Raw genomic sequence first — 18,677 nt, forward strand, 5'->3', positions numbered from 1 at the left:
TTAAGTTAGATTAACTAAAAAGTTTAAATGGACTTCCTTATTAGTGAACCTTTAGGATGGTTTAACCTACTTAGACCGCTAAGAATTCTTCCGACACATCCTTTCTTCTATCCGATATCATACATTGTACCTATCCGACGAGATCCACACTTATTTACCGATAGTTTGACGATGGCCGCACGTATCACTCTCGCTGAAATCACCAAACCCTCGTTAGAAGGACGAGGAGGACCGATACTCTATCCAGAGGTTAACGAAGCGTCTTTTGTGCTTAAGCATAGCATCATACAACTCATTCAGAACCATTGCCAGTTCCACGGCTTAACAATTGATGATCCCAACTCTCACTTAGATAGATTCCTCACCTTATCCAACTCATATAAGCAAAACAGGGTTGAACAAGATGTAGTTAGTATGTATCTGTTCCCCTATTCCTTAACTCAAGAACCTGGTTCGAGGGGTTAGAACCCAACTCTATCACCTCATGGGAGGAAATGGCAACAACTTTCTTAATCAAGTACTTTCCCCCATCAAAACAAATCAGACTTAGGAATGATATCATAAACTTTCAACAAGTGCATGATGAATCAATCTACACTGCATGGGTGAGATTCAAGCATTTGCTTTGAAGATGCCCGAACCACCGTCTTGAGAGCTCTGTTCAAATTTTGACCTTCTACACAGGTCTGAATTAGAACAACAAGTCTACTCTTGATGCTGTTTCTCAAGGTAACTTCATGGAATTCACTGCTGATGAGGCCTGGAAATTGTTCGAGGAGATGACTATGCACCATCACGATTGGAACACGGAAGAGGACATTTTATCAGCAACTTGGCTTTCTGCCTCCGATCCTATCAAAAATAAAACTATCAAATTTCTCTCGGACCAAATAGAAAACTTCACCAAAGAAGTCGGTGAGCTAAAGAAACTCCTGCAACATGTGTCTCAAGTGCAATTATTCCAGAATTGTACTGAACCACATCTGGTCAAGGTATACGAGGCTGAATATGAGGACTCTGTTGTCTACTCCAATAAGATTCTAGCTCATCCGCACAACCACCTACCAACCCCACTACCCCACCAGATACAAGTCCAGACGATGTCTTACTGCAAATCATCAACATGATTACAGCAAGACAAGACGCAGCTGACTTAGTCATGACTAATCACTTGAGTAGTCTTGAAAATCAAATAAGCCAGCTAAATCAACGTCTCGATTCTCTAGGTTGTCCTAAAAATGACTCAAAGGTGGCATATAGCCAACCTTCAGTTTCTTCTAAGGAGGAGAAACTAACTAATACCCGTTTGGTAGTAGTCATTGAGTCATCACCTAAACCTACTGGGAAAGCACCCATTCCATTCTCGGACCATCTCAAGCAAAGACATAACAAGATGAAATCTTTCAAGCTTGGCGGTAAATTTTTGGACATTGTGTCTAAAAATCCTCATAGTAAGAAGTATTTTAGGAAACACCTATCAACCAAGGATAAGGTACCCGAAGTACCCAATGTCCCACTGAACGTGGATTGTTCAGCCATTCTCTTAAATACTCTTCCTGAAAAACTAGGGGATACTTGATGATTTACACTTCCTTGTTCTATCTACCAATCTGGTACTATCTATTCTCATGCTGACCTTGGTGCCATCATCAATCTCATGCCCTACTCACTGTTCAAGAGACTCGAAATTGGAAACCTTAACCCACCAAAATGAGCATCCAGCTACTGACCAATCCACTAAATATCTTAAGGGAATAGATGAGAACGTCATGGTTAAGGTCGACAAATTCCTCTTTTCGACTGACTTTGTGGTTATGGACTATAAAGAAGACATTAAAACCCCTATCATCTTAGGAAGGCCTTTCATGAATACAGCCAAAGCGATCGTTCACGTTTATTCACGGACTATCACCTTGAGAGCCCGTGGAGAAGAGATCACTTTCACGATCGATGAGTTTGTATGTCCTTCTGATGGGAACGGCGAAATAAATACCATCTCCACTAGGAAAGTCACCTTTTATTCCGAGAATGAAGAGAAGAAGATAAAAGGAGAAGACAAGAAGAATAACGACTCCACACCAACCCAATCTTCACTCCCACTTTATTTTGATCTTTTAATGACTGGAGAAGATTTCATTCTATAAGAACTCTTTGAACCAATTATTCTTGAAACTCCGGACCAGAGTGACGAGGAATTGGATGAAGAAATTGAAATGGAAAGCCCGAATGTGAAGAAAGAGATGGAGGATTCTAGCACCGAAGTAGTTGTTAATATTGCTACCAGATTGGAGACGTCAATGGACATCGTCCCACCTCCATATCTTGAGTACAACATTACGACCAACCAAAAGTCAGGTTTTGCGTCAGGACTACCATATATACCATCACTCAAATACATAATGACATACACATCATGGAGTGATGAGGACTCCTTTGACCAACCCGCACAAATCAATGAGGTAGAAGAAATCGATAGCTTTGTTACACCTCAAGTTGAACAAAGCATTCACTTCAAACCACATTCTCCTCTCGTTGGACATACCTTATTCTATGTCTACTTCAATCCCTACGGTATGTTCCAATATTACCTCTTGTGTCTACTGATGGATGCAAGGGAGTCGCCTAGATATCCTGAGAAATAAGGCTAGAGTCAGGCTCGTGACTTGATCAAAAACAAGCGCTTCTCGGGAGGCAACCCGTGTGTTTATTTTTCTATAACTTTAGTAGTAGTTTGATTAGGATAATTAGGTTAATTGAAAAAGTGAAAAGTGAAACTTAAAATAAAATTTTCAACGTTTCTTAGGATGAATACACTTCTCCTACTTGTCTTGGGCTTAAGTGAATTAATTGCTACATTATTTCAAAAGTCTTAAAATGAAAGCCAGTCAACACTTTAAGTGTGGGATTAAGCTTTTTAATCATACACTGATTTGTTGAATTTTAAAAACCTAATTTTGAAACCTTTAAGTTTTCAAATAACTTTTTCATCAAAACGCAAATCAGTGAGTCTATGGCCTAAAGCTTAATCACATGTCTAGGTTTGATCTTTTCCATTTTTACAAGTAATAGACATTTATTGATGCCTGTGGAGGAGCCTCTTTGAATAATGATGAAACGACAAGGATAATCGTTGATTATTTCATTTCAGGTATTGGTGGATGTTGTATGGAGGATGAGAGCGCCCTAATGAGCTCGAGTACACTTCAAGAAGACCGATTCGAATCCAGTAGAATATGGTTCTGACTCAGTCTACCTTCAGATCCTCAGCTCATAACCGCACCTAAGGGGAGTAATTCGTTTCTTTCTCTCCGTTTATTTTGCCTCATTATATCCTTAAACTATATTGTATCCTAATCTTATCACTAAGTGTGGGATTCCAACCCAATATTGAGCTTAGATACATTTTCTGACATGTTCAAACTCTAAAGTGTGGGATTTTAGATCCCTAAAATCTAAGAATGAACATTAAGGACAATGGTCCTCTAAGTGTGGGATAGCGGTGTAGTACACCGTAATTAGCTATGGGATGCTAGAAAAATGTTCTTAACTTAAAATTTTACTAAGACTTTTGAGTATATCTACTATTTAGATTCTTTGTCCTCAACGTAAATTTTTCGAAATTTTTGACTAAATGATACTTTCTGAAAAAGTACTTTCGAAAATCAAGCGTGTGTGTTCTAAAATTAAGACAAATGAGGACAAAAATCTTCTTAAAAATGAACCGATTCTCTAAAAGAGCATTGCATGACTAGGCATTATCGACCCAATATAACTGTTGTGAGGCACCCCAAAAATGGCCCAATAAGCATTCATTTTTAATGCTTCACCATCATTTCCATTGAGAGTGACGATGTTTGCATTTAGAGTTAGAACTTGACCTTGACATACATTTTGAGGTCAATGGTTATTAAGCGCCATACGTGGTGTAGGTGCGGTACTCCTTCTGAAATCATTCTGAATAGAGAAGACAAAAACCATCCTTTTCCGTTTCCACTCCACGCATTTAAACCGACCAGCTCATCCCAAAGAGTTGATGAATCAGAAAATACTCATCCCCCAAATTCACTATCAAATACGTTACCCTTTCCACCCTCTTTCCTTTCTCATTTTCAAAATTTAGAAATTCAAAGAGAGAGATCGACCAAGTTTACTTTAAACACTTGTCGAAAAAATTTCAAAATTCCAGACTGTTTTTGATAGGTCAAAAAGACCTATTTCTGGTGAAATACCTTTCTTTCTGGGCACAAGAAGAAATAGACAAAGTTATGAAGATGGGATATGCAAAAAAAAAAATAAAATAAAATAAAATTGTTGAGCAAAGTCTCCAAAATAAAAAAAGGTCTTCGAATAAAAGCAAAGATAAAAAAAAAAAAGATTATGACCCAGGAGGATTGCAGAAAAGAAGCAAAGTCTTCGTTGAAAATCAGCATCCTCTAAAGGGACTTTTCAACAAAAATAGAGTACCATCTTTCCTAGAAAAAGTATATCCTCATGAAATCTAAATCTATCGAATCTCTCTAAATTTCCATGATTCAAAAATCACCCTTTTTGCCATATTAAACCTTCACTTTTCTCTGCAAACCAACCTTTAAACCCGCTCTTCCTCTTGAAAGAATGATTATGTAAAAGATCAGTGCCGTCCTTATCTAACCGGTGGAGATCTGATTCTTGGTCAAGCCTATGACATTACTTGCAACATGACTGGCTATGAGATGACTGGCTATGAGTGAATTCATTTCATAGATTGATAGGGAACCCCAAACACTTGAGTGATTTGAGTGACCCGTGTAAGGAAGCTAAAGTCATGTAACCTCCCCTCATGCTTGCAGAGATAGTTTCTACCTTTTTAGAAGACGGTTTGTCTGATTCGCTCTTCTAATAAATAACAAGCCACTTGAATAATCGAACGGAAATCTCAGAAATATCCTTGAACTCAAAATAAAAGAGAGGTTTACTTGAGGACAAATAAAGTCTAAGTGTGGAATATTTGATATCGGCTAAATAGTCATGTTTTTACCCCCGATATTAGCCCCATTTATGATAAAGTAATTGACTTTATCATCTAAATAAGCATTTATTTTCTTCATTTGGTAGATTATGTCATTACGAAGGCTATGTTTCAAGAATCTAAAAACAGATGAAAAACGAGGAAAAAAGAGCAAAACCGGCTAAGACGATTAACTCGTGATTAAATAACTTATTTTATAATTTTTGGAAAAGTTTATTTACTTAATCTCATGTTGTAGGATATTTAATTACGAATGCGTGGGTGCAAGAATCATCAGAAACGGAGTTAAAACGAAGATTCTAGAGCAAAAACGATAAAAGACAAGTTACGGTCCACCAAACGGCTTCCCAAACGGCCTGCCAGTATGTAAAACGGCTTGCCATCCGTCCTTGGAAAACGGGCACACAAAACAGCTTTCCCTTGCAAATGGCCTGGCCATACGGCTTGCCATACGGCCTGCCATACGACCTTCCAGCCGTTTACCAGCCATTTTTCAACAAAAATCCTACGTTCCGTCCCACCTGCCGTCCTACTTGCCAGGGATTTAGACATAACCCCAATGTATCCCACCTGTCGTCCCACTTGCCAGGGTTTTTCAGCCATTTATTTACAACTTTGTCATCAAGCTTTCCTATAAATAGGTGGCTCATCCCACCATTTCAACACACACCATTCTTCACTTCTCTCTCTAAATATCTCTCTATAGTCGCTGTCTAGTGATCTATAGGAGATTAGTTCTCTCTCTACTTTCTCTCTCTAGATTTTAGAGAGAGAAAAGTACAGAGATTAGGAAAATAATTATCTCTCTATTGTCGCTCTCTAGTGATCAATAGGAGATTAGTATGTAGTTAGTAGTAGAAGCTATCAAGCATTGTAACACTATGGATATTATGAAGAAATACAAGTGTTATTCTGCAGACATTATTCGGTAATATTTATCATTTCTTTTATTAATTTATTATAATATTCTTGTTCAATATTTGTGATTTATTAATATTAGAAACGCTTGTTGCCATGATGTGTGAGTAATTGCTTGATTGTTTGCTATGATTTAATAATGCTAGTTAGGGATGATTATCGTTTTATACTCGCTTTCTGTTTATGATATTAAACCTCGTTATTATCGTGCTTCCACCAATAAACGTGATTAAAACCTTTTATAAAGTCTACAATTATAAGGTAATTGATTATCTGTGTTTATACATTGGTCAAGGTATGAACCCATCGGAAATAATATAAAGTACATGGGGAATTATCGTAGGAGCAGATCAAGACATTGGTCAAGAGTATAAGACTTGAGGAAATACTGTTACAACAGTAGAGTACAGTGTTGATGTACTATAGGACCACTTGAGCATGGTCAAGGTTAGAAGCTATGGAACCACTATAAGTGTAGTACATGGTGGATAACTAAGGGATTTATTGGGTAGATTTAATTAAGGGCTAGTTTAAGTCATAAATGGGAATTTAACGCACTACAATACAAACTAAGCTTATAAATCTTTAAGGATGACTGGGAACTATCAGAGGTTCTAATTTGTCTACAAACCCTTAGATTTTACCAAACCATATACAGAAAGAAATTTGAAACACAATCATGACCACTCATTTGGGTGATACACTAAGGTGTTAAGAAAGGTTGGATATTTTATATATATGGTTGTGCTACTTTATTTGTGCGCCCAAGGTATGCATTGCATCCAAGATGAGCCGCTTATATCCTTAAACTAGATAAAGCGTCGGGAGTTGAGCATAGTCCATCCGATCAGAATCACGATAACCTAGTTCCTTGTGACATGCTAATCGAGAAATCAATTAGTAGGGAATCTAGTGTTTACACCAAGGTATATCCATCCAATGAGTGTCTCGCAATCATGCCGACACTACGTTATCTTAAATCATGGTGAACCACGTCTTCTCTGTCCTTAGTTATTGCATACTAGCTAGCTTAATTTAATTATATTGCTTTAATATTTTAAATACAATTATAAATCAAATCAACCCAACTATTGCCTTTACACAATTTGATATTCCGAATAAAAGTGGTGTCTAGAATAAACGGGTTGGACTTGATTGTTGGATTTTCCGAACAGTCGCCAATTCATTGGGACCAAAAGGATCCTGCCTCTCCACATAAGGTGTACCTGGCCACTAGTCTTGGATACTAATTTGTGTACAAACCCAATCTTAATTCCTAAATTATATGAATAAGCTCCGTTTCAAATTCAACCGCTCAAGGAACGACCCTAGGTCATATTTGCCCTTGCTAACCCATAGGAAGGAATAATAGATTTAGGTCCAGCATATATAAATTAAACAATCAACTTCTTCTGTTGATATCCTGAATTGACGTTTTGCGACCTAACGACACCGCATAAATAAACCGTCTGATTTGGGCATATCATCCCCAATAACGCCAGAACCTCTAAATTTGATAGTTCAATCATATCTTTAATGTCTTTGATCTATAAATTGATAAAATAATCAAGAGCTTGATTATATCGGCTCTGATACCAATTTGTTGTTCGATGACACATATCGTAATATACATCGAGCATAATTAAAGATTGAAGAGATAAGCAATGAATCAAAGATAAATGAATAATATATTAATAAATGTGGATTTTAAAAATTAGTTAAACAGAGAAACATTTGTTGCCAAGAGATATCGAGCATGATCACCCTCAAGCTCTAGATTCACCAAATACGGCTCCTCAAAATTAGGTTAAACTCTTAACCTTAAATGACACATGAAACTTGTATTTATAAGCCTGCAGGCCCATCCGTACGGATGAGATTTCGGTCCATACGAATGAGCACACACAACCGTAGGGATACACATTATAACCGACATGGCCTTCATATGCACGAATGAGACTCTCATTTGTACGAATGAACGCTCCATCCGCATAAGCTTCTACAAATGACGAGTTTTACATGTTATACATCAATGTAGGTGAACACCGTACATAATAAACATTAATGAACTATTCGTCAAGCTACGTCCACAAAACATATGCATCAAAAGTATATGTTAATTATACAATGTAGTAGGATAACAACTTACTATATAAAATTATGTATAAATATATAGAAGAATTTAATATTCATGTTATTTATCATAATTAGTTATACAACGATATCGATTTTTTTTTTAAATTGAGGGGTGCATGGTTAAATTTAAAGAATGAGAAAGATAAAAAGAATTTTATAGAAATGAAATCGTTATATATTATATCATAGTATACATTTATCATTCATCTTGCTTGGTACATTAAACTAATATTGTGTTATATATATATTTTAAAATAAATAATATTTAATTATATATATATATATATATATATATATATATATATATATATATATATATATATTAAAATGTGCATTATCTTATATAATTTTAATATTTTAATAATATATATAATTAAATTTTATAAAATTATTTGTGTAAATCTATATTATTTGTAAATTTTAGCAAACAAATTTTTATTATTAATGTTGAAAACCTAATTTTCGCTTCTCAATCACATACTAAAATGATGATGTACTTTGAATTTGATCAATGAATATTTACCGACTTTTATAAAAGATAAATAGGTTTTATAAATATTATATAATATAATTATAATTTATTAAAATATGTAGGTAGTTATGGAATAAAAATGAGTGGAGGAGAACAAGTAGCATTGGAAATAAATAGTTATCGTGAGATCATTCATAACCATGACATATTTCCTCACATTTTTTTAGTGCCACATCAGCTTTCTATCTCCACCTTCCTCACCACTTCCTCCCATAACACTCTCATAACACACCATTACCAACCATGACATACTAACTCAAATTTTATTATTTTTTATTATTAATATTATTAATATTTAATGTTATTATTAATATTATTATTACAATTTTATTATTATTATTATATTATAATACAAATTAAACTATAGAGTTTTATATTAATACAGAGTTATGCTCTATCACTTAAAAAATGCTCTATCACTTAAAAAAATAAATTGTAGTGGGTCCATACAGAGTTATATATTAATATTATTATTATTATTACTGATATGATATTAAATAATAGAAATATAAAATATAAATTAGAATACTAGGTCCATACTGTTACAACTCATCAGCTTCTATCAACCATCCTCATCTATCTTTCTCCAAATTTTTTTCCCAGATCTTCATTTTAAAAGCTTTGGAAGATTTTTAAACAAACAAAATCAACCAAAAAATGAAAGGGAAAATAGAGGACTCACCATTTTACTAGTTTGTTTCGTTCTCAAATATGCTATACGATGACAATTTTCAGGGCGACTAGGGGTTGTGTACTCGAGGGCAGCCTATAGCATGGTGAATGCCATCGGTGCCCTCGGTAGCATCGATGAGGGCGGCTCCCAAGCATGACCGCTGGGAGTGGTCTTATTAGTTCATTCCCTGGGTTCATTACCTCTAAATTAGTAGAGAATGGTGAACTAATTACTAATGGAAATAATAGATTAGTATATTATTACTTTATTATAACCAATCATTAATAATTATTGATATTCTCATTCCACATCTTCTAATACATCCAACCAAACACACCATAAATATTATTATTTAACTGTGTTCATAAGTTCTAAGTTTTTTAAAGTTAGTTGATATTGTGATGATATATATTATTTTTCTTTTGTAATTTAGATTTTTTTGTGTTATTTTATATGAAGGGTTAAAGCCAAAAATAGGCTACAAACTTACACAAATGTACCGATGTCGCCCACAAACTCATTTTCGTCATACTGTCGCCTACAAACTTTCAAAAAGTGTTCCAATGTAAACAAAAACTTTCAAAAAGTGTACCAATGTAAACAAAAATGACTTGCTACCGCCTAAACCGGTCAAAATTGACACGTGTCATTCGTGGATTGGATCTTAATTCTTAAAAAAAAAATAAAAAAAAAAAATTCCGGTCAAAATTAGTATGTAACAGGTCAAAACGCCAAAATATTGATATTAGCACATTTTTTCAAAGTTTGTAGGCGACAGTAGGACAGAAATGAGTTTGTGGGCGACATCGGTACATTTGTGTAAGTTTGTAGCCTATTTTTGGTTTTAACCCTTATATGAAACTTGACCAACTTCTACTTTTTTCCAATAATAATAAAGTGTTTATATTGGTAACGACTATAAAAAGAGAATTAACATTTTGACATTGTAAAAAGGGGTAAAAAATGACGGGCCCCCTTTTACTTTGCCCTAAATAATATATTGAGTCCTTATACTTTTTTTCAATAACAATTTTTTGAATGATAATTATTTTACAAATTTTCGTTAACACTCACGATTATTAGTTCAGTTAGTTGAAGGACTGCAAAAATAATATTGTAGCTCACAAAGTATAATTTTTATTAATAAAAATTGTAATTTAATCTACAATAATAGTAAAAAGGTTAAATCATGGTAAAAGTAAATAATAAGATATTATTGAAAAATCAAGTGATGCAAGTACTTATGTTATCATCAATGATTTATATCATTTATTTATGTATTTTATTTTATATGATGTGTAATATTTTATGATTTTGTAATATATGGTTTAAAATCAATATGACACATTTTCTTGACTTATAAAAGGATGTGTCATTTTTTATTTTAAGATAACTTAAGTTAAAGATATAAAAGCACGTAATGTTCTCTTAAACATTCTCTCTAAATCTTCTATCTTATTCTTGATTTCTTTTGATTTTATAGCCTTATAATTTTAGCATGCGTTTACTTGTTCTTCTAGGCCTTATGGGTCTTATATTGATATACCACAATCCCCCCACTTCTTGAAAACCCCTAATAGTGTTAACACTACAGGAGTTTCAAATTTCACCGATCCTGTTGAGGTTAATTTGAATTGGTATAGTATAAATGTTGTAGCACAAAACCAATTCTCACACAACAAACCAAGATGGTTAAAGCATGAGATAATGTTTCGTCACAAGTGAAGTCCCTTGTTTCGATGTTAAAGGAAATCAAATATAAGAAAACATGATTTATCTTTGATGACATGGCTCTGATACCTTTGATGACATAAGTGTTTACATTACTTGATTCTTCAATAATATGTTCTTATTTACTTTCACATGATTTAACATTTTTTTAGTTTAATAATATCCGTACTAAACTTTATACCAAAACTTTAGCACATGTGTAGTTTGAATAGTACCAATGCAAGCATGTTAGTATTCAACAAACCTTTTATCAATTAAGACTATTCGTGAAAAGGCTGGTTGACCTTTACATATTGCATTATTTATAAATAAAGTTTTCAATTTAATAAAATTATCAATTAAGACTATTCGTGAAAAGGCTGGTTGACCTTTTATCAATTAAGACTATTCGTGAAAAGGCTTGACCTTTAGTATTTTTATTCATTTGTAATAATTATTTTGTTGAATAAATGAAATAAACTACTTATTTGTTATGACTTCAAAAATACATATCATGTCTTCACGTATTTTCACTTCTTTTTACAGTTAATTCACATACTCCGTATATGTTTACATGTTCAATCAAAATTTTAAGTTTCTATCATGTGTTTTTACAATTGAAGTTTCAGCTAATTTTATTGATTTTATATAATGTGTTTGTTTTCATAATTTATATATCTAGTCAATTTACAGAATGGTTAGGTATATGTGCATAAAGTTTTTTTAATACCGAGAAAACTCCCCTATGAACGAGCACATTAGCACCCTCATATAAGGTAAACCTCGGGTAATTAAGCCCCCGAGCTCGAGACCTAGTACCGGGTGAATTGTGCATTATGCGCATCCTCTAGTCACACTCTCCTTCTGAACAATTTGGCATAACCATAAATCGAACCCGGGTGTGCTTCATTGGACAACTCGGTGGCCACTCAGACAACTCTTTGTGGTTATATGTGTATAAAATTTAAAGGTATGGGTAAAATGTAACACCTGCCATTTTTTTATAACACAACGGAAGGCTTACTTAATAAAATCACAACATTAATTACATCAGTACAAAAAGCCACTTAATTAAGTTTAACTTTCACAAACGGGGTTACGTTATTACAAACACGGTTACAATTGTCCATATCAGAGTTACAAGTCAAACATGTCTTCTACATCACGGCTCGATCCCATCACCAGTACCTAAACCTGCAGGGGGAGGAATGTTGGGGATTAGCGCACCGCCAAGTAAATGGAATCTATATACAGACTAATCTTAAACAATTCATCATACAACAATCAACTAACATGTTTACAACCAACAAGTATACAATCAAAGACAATATAAGGAACGGTGGCTTGTATGGGCACACGACCCTAGCTGATCGAACTAGGATCTACCGATAGTCCTTCCTACCAAGTCTCTGCATAACTCTCCAAACGCAACACATGCATTCTTTTATGCTATACTAAACAGACTGTAGGACTTGGACTCAACCTAGCCTAGCCTCGGTTGACCTCATACGAACCCGACCTTGCCTAGCGTCGTTGGGTTCCCAACCTTGTCTGGCCTCGGTTAGTGTCAACACAGCACGCATATATAACATACAAATCACATAGCAAGTAACTATCCAACTAGCATGACATTCACTATACTACAAAAGGTAATCAGAGTAATCCATAGTAGCATGAATTGCTACTTAAACTCTATCCAAAGATAAACCCACTCACCAATTACCAGCAATAGTTCAGACTCTGACTACTGAGCTTTCTCTTTATCCTTTCTACCTGAGAATAGAAATAACACAGTTAGTAATCATGTCTTGATAACAATCCGACAACAAGATAACAACACCAAATACTAACATTGAAGCAATTTATGACTGGTCTACCAATCGTACGAGTAACACCCTCACTCGCAGGTTTGAGAACACTCAATCGTGTGGTTGACAACTCACTCGTGTGTTTGGTCTAGGACCAAACATCCAACAGTGAATCACCTGATCCGTATGGTTCGCCACACGAGTGACCAGTGACTCGCACGAGTCACATCTCAACATACGTATCATCTTAACCAAAATAATAGTTCTCCTAAACCACTCACTCACACGATTCACCATACGCTTGATCACCTCAACCGTACGAGTGAAGGCTCACTCGTGAGAGTGTTGAAGTATAGTAGCAGCAACTGTTTTGAAGGGTTTCAACCCAGATACACAACATTAAACATCAATACCTTGTATAAATCAACACATACAATCATGTATTCACTATATGATAAGTCTACATCATACCTTCAATCAATAACAACATTCAAATGCGTGCAAAACAAGGCATACACGCTAAAACCCCTTTTTTCCGACCAATATACAGATTTTTTTAGCTTCTTAAAACCTTATCATTTAAAATTAGACCTCAAGACGATTCCAACGATAGTTTATTAATCAAAAATGGAGTTACGGTTTGAAAGTTATGCCATTTTCAATTTTACCAAAAGCTGACAAGTGCTCAACCGCGTGGTTGAGCCCTCAACCGCGTGGTTGGGCCCTCAAACGCATTCTTAACGGCGTGGTTGAGATGTCACTGGTACGGATGCTGAAGAGCAGCATCAAGTTGTTGTTTTCGCGTTTTGACCCTAAATCTTGATTTTTGCTTGTTCTGGTCACAAAACCACTTCAAAAACATCATATAGCAACTATAGAACATAATTCTAAATATATTAACATTAACAAACACATTTCATCATGATTCAAGCTCAAAAAATACACAAAACCCATTTTACACCCAAATACACCAAGAATGAGAGCCATATTCAAACACACTAACTTGATTTGATGATCACAAGGGTGATGAAAATCAATCCCTAAAGCTTCTTGATCAGATTTCTAATTTGGATCAACTAGGGTTTGTGAGAGTGATAAAAAACAAAGTACGGGTTTTTGTTTAGAAGTTTCAAAAAAATGAAAAATGAGAAGCTGACTACACTCTTAAGAATTATTAAAACCCATACCCCACAACACACGAGTATTTATCAGTTATCTGATATACCCCACAACACACGAGTATTTATCAATTATCTGATATCTTTCGTATTTAATTTAGCAACCCTAATGGAGTCCAAACTCAACAAACGAACATGTTCTATGACCCTTGTCACAAACTGGTCTTAACAACTTACTTAATTAATAATAAACATATTATTAAAATACAAGCATATAGCAATTCACACATAAACCTAAGGGTAGAATAGTCATCTTACTTCTAGCCCAGGTTTCTGTCTATTACAATGAAACTTTAGGTCAAGTTCATTTTTAGATCACTTTTTTGTGGTTAAAAAAGAGAAGGATTTTTTTTATACCCACAATACTAAACAATCTTCAAAAACTTTGTCATAGCCATCAATTTTACATTTGGGAGTTGCAACCGTGGTTATTGATCCGAAATGTATAATGTTGTGGGTTATTTTTGTAAGTCTTCTGGTCGGTTGATGATACACATATAAATCCGTATCAAATAAATCCTATTCCTTAATATCATTTCTTAACAAAAAATCTAGTAAGGCTCCTGAACGAGACCAGGACTAAGATCCGGGATAGGAAAAAGTGGACTACTTGCCAAATCACAAACTTACCGAATATTCTTCCTCGAATTATCCACCTGAAAAGATAAACAGCATGTAACCATACGGGCCACAAAAATGATGCAAATATATAAGTCGTCCACAAGATAATTCGTGAGTGATTTACCGTGAAGAACTGTTATCGGCCAAAAAGTCACGTTTTTACCCCGGGTATTAAGCCCTAAATCAATAAAGTTCCAAAGTTTTTCACCAAAATAATCGTTTTGTCAGTTAATTTTGTAGATTAAGTAATTACAAAGGCGATGCGAAAAGAATCAAGTAAATCAGAGCTAAAACGAAGATTCTAAAGCAAAAACGGTGAAAGACAAGTTAGAACCCCGGAAACCAAGTTACGATCCCGGGAACAAACAAAACGATCCAAGAAAAACAGCAAGATCGGGTAGCAAACGGCTTGCCATACGGGCTGCCACATCACAAACGGCCTGCCATGCCACCGACCTATGAAAACGGCTTACCTATGCCACCGGCCTTGCCATACGGCCTGCCAGGCGTATCCAGCCAAAATTGTGGACGCTTGTCTTATTAATTAAACATGTATTGTTGTCACTTACATTTAAAGATGTGTTTCGATATTGCCATGTTAGCTTAATTAATCTGTATGTTTCCATGGTATAAGTTTATGTTAGCGTAGTTATGTTAACTTAGTATGATTACTATTGTTATACTGAATCTGTGACCCTGATAGATTTATATGCTAGCATCTTAAGGATTGACCAAAACCTAGGTTGTGATCAGGATTTATCCTCCTATATGAACTTAGCTACTTCATAGGATTAAGAGAGCTACTTCATAGGATTAAGACCCCTGCTTATACTATATCTAAAGATTCTATGAACTCGATCGGTAGGGCCGAAGTTCTGGAGAGGCATCTAATGCGCTTTTAGGACACGAAACATGGGAATTGAGACATGAATGACCTAGTATGCCTATTTATTGTTCCAAAGAGACTTCTTAGGAGCTATTAAGATCTAGTTAGTGCCTTAACTGTGTGACCCAAGCCTATTGCATGTTCGTGTTTGATTGTTGGCCTAGGATTAAGTCATATCAACTGTTCAGGTATCTATTAGGTTTCTATCTGCTTTACTTTCAGTATATCAACTGTAATGTTGTATAATGTTTAGATTGGTATGATCTCCCTAGTATGTTGAAATGGTTGTTAGTCTATATTAATGTTTTGTCAACTTGAACCGACGGACTCCTTCCGTTCGTGATCAATGTTCACTCAACACAACATGTTGTTATTCAGTTACCTAAACTGATAAAGAGGTTAGGATTAGAACTCAACTTACTAATAAACCTAGTGCTTTACTAAGGATAACCTCCGAGGTATAGTTACCTTTCAATTATACAACCAAGTGATATACTTCTCACTGCTCAACGAGAATTCTGAGAGTCTAGAGATAAGTAGGTCTGTATAATTGGTTCATCCAACCAGATCTACACTAGTCTAATCATAGCTTTAACATAAACATAATTACCTTTCCTTAGCCAAAACCGATATCTTGGTCAACATTTCCCGATCTGCATACTCTGGATATCCCTTCATCACCTTTACTTCTTCGTAATTAGGATTATTAGCATAAAACCAACTACTATCTTTCATCTAGGTAATTTAACCCAAGACAATTAACCACTTGATCTTCGATTCGGTAAACCATTTAAAAACACGACCCTAGGTTAACTTATACCTTCTAACTTAGAAAGTTAAAAGTAAATTTAGGCCCCGCAAAATATAAAAGAATAAACCACCGTCTCTCTTCTGATAACTAATCTTGATGCTTGCTACCTAACGACACCGCATAAATAAAACCGTCCATTTTGGTCATATCAAGAAACTATGCCATGTTCACATGTAAGCCCTTTCACACGGATAACAACACTATCTACCCGGTAATCTGCTCCCGGACACGTAAGCCGTCCAGAAGATTACCCGGGTGTAGGTTACCGATAAGAAACACTTGAAGAAACTACGCCATGTTTACATGTAACCCATTTTCACCCGGTAAGTATATCGCCTACCCGACAACCTGCTCCCGGATATGTAAACTATCCAGAAGGTTGTGCGGTTACAACTTACCGAGCGGAAATATGTAACGACCAGAGTCCTTACAGTGAACTTGATCACTCAAAACCGCCAAACATTTGAATCTCTCCAATAGATTCATCTCTAAGACACCGCACCAACAGATACATGTATATACAATATAATAATAAATGTACACAAAATACACCGCAACAACAAGTCAACCTACAACCTAGGTGACTATCACTAAAATAACGTCCCGCAAATAATGCACAACCGTCAATAAGTCTAAGACTGGGCACCTATTCCAATGTCACCTAATTCCCTTAGACTATGCTCTGATATCACTTGTAACGACCCAACTTCGTCTTACCAAAAACACGCCTTAAAAAAATTTAGCAGTTCATTTCATTTGGACAGCGTCCAGTTATCTGGACGGCGTCCAGTTTCAAAGGCCAGGACGGTGTCCAAGAGATCTGGACGGCGTCCAGTTGTTCTAACTTTGACTGTCCCAAATATTTCCAACCCACGTTATGCTGGACGGCGTCCAGCCCATCTGGACGGCGCCCAGAATACCTGATCAACCCCATTTCATTTCAAAACACACTTAACACTTTAAATCAACAACCAAACACTTTGTAACAACCAATTCAAGTTTTACAACAACCAAAATGTTAGATAAAAGTGTTTACACCACAAAATGGCTCAATGATCCTTGAGACTCCAACGACCCATTTACAAACAATAAGGTAGCGATTTCGACCCATATATATATATATATATATATATATATATATATATATATATATATATATATATATATATATATATATATATATATATATATATATATATATATATATATATATATATATATATATAGACGGATTAGGCCTCTATGACCCAACCCGACACCAAGAGCATAATCCCGGGGACTACCAAATCCCCAATTCGCGTCCAAACGTCCAAAAGCTACCCCATCGAGCCCAAGCGACCCTACGCATCTAGCCTAACAACTAGCTAGCTTCATATCACAATACGTGTAAAAAGGTAAACAACGAGAGGGGTAAGCATAAAGCTTAGTGAATGCAATAAATATGTACATGCATATACAATTTACCTACACGCATCCAGGAACTCATACAATGCATATAATCGCATATCATCTCATAACAAAAGCTAGTATCGTCAAATCGTACAACTAGCAACATCATTAGCATAATAATCATAATAATAATGAAATGCTAAAGATCAACAAATATAAACCATTGTTAACCAATATTGCAAGGGAATGACGTCGCGAACAAGTCATCGGTGTTCATAACAACCGTTAGCGCCCAAAAACGGCTATGGTATGCTAACCCCGAGGTGTTCCAAAAATGGCTATGGCATCACCCCCAAGTGTTCCAAAACGGCTATGGTATCACTTGATCAACGTGTGAGTAAGAACCGGCTATTCGTTTAGTGCCCAAAACGACTATGGTATGCCAACCCCAAGGTGTTCCAAAACGTCTATGGCATCACCCCAAAGTGTTCCAAAACGGCTATGGCATCACTTAATAACGGCTATTACTCACAACCATGTGCACAAAAGGGCTATGTGCACAATTAATACAAATAAATCATATACATACATACATAGATAGATATTACCCTCACCTCGAAATGCCGGCACAAGTCATGTATGTAAATCGCCTCCAAACATAACCGAGCAAACCTTTTACCTATAATACGCATATAGATATACAAACAATCAACATACATTCTCTACGAGATAATTCAACTCCAACACCCTTAACCAAGGGTTTATACCTACCTCCACAAACCGCCCATTTAGACACCTAAAGTGGACTTCACCAATTACCACTACATGTGGAAATTCTGAACCATCAAACAAGAACAATTTAACCTAAATTATACTTAAACCAACCTAGGTCTTAACACTAAATTACTACTTAGGTAGTAATCATATCAAATGCCATTTAACACTTAACAAAAGTGCTTATCATCCAAATAATCCAAAATTAGTGTCATTACCAAATTTGCTCCAAT

The 18,677-nt window shown here is 35.3% G+C and overlaps 1 non-coding gene across 1 annotated transcript; it reads right to left on the bottom strand.

The window, feature by feature from the left end:
- Positions 1 to 542: 542 nt before the first annotated feature.
- LOC139894825 (small nucleolar RNA R71) lies at positions 543 to 649 on the bottom strand. The gene has a single exon (XR_011775306.1). It is a non-coding gene; the product is annotated as a small nucleolar RNA R71 (small nucleolar RNA).
- Positions 650 to 18,677: the final 18,028 nt, after the last annotated feature.

This window comes from Rutidosis leptorrhynchoides, chromosome 2 (assembly GCF_046630445.1).
Source record: "Rutidosis leptorrhynchoides isolate AG116_Rl617_1_P2 chromosome 2, CSIRO_AGI_Rlap_v1, whole genome shotgun sequence".
Taxonomy (NCBI): domain Eukaryota; kingdom Viridiplantae; phylum Streptophyta; class Magnoliopsida; order Asterales; family Asteraceae; genus Rutidosis; species Rutidosis leptorrhynchoides.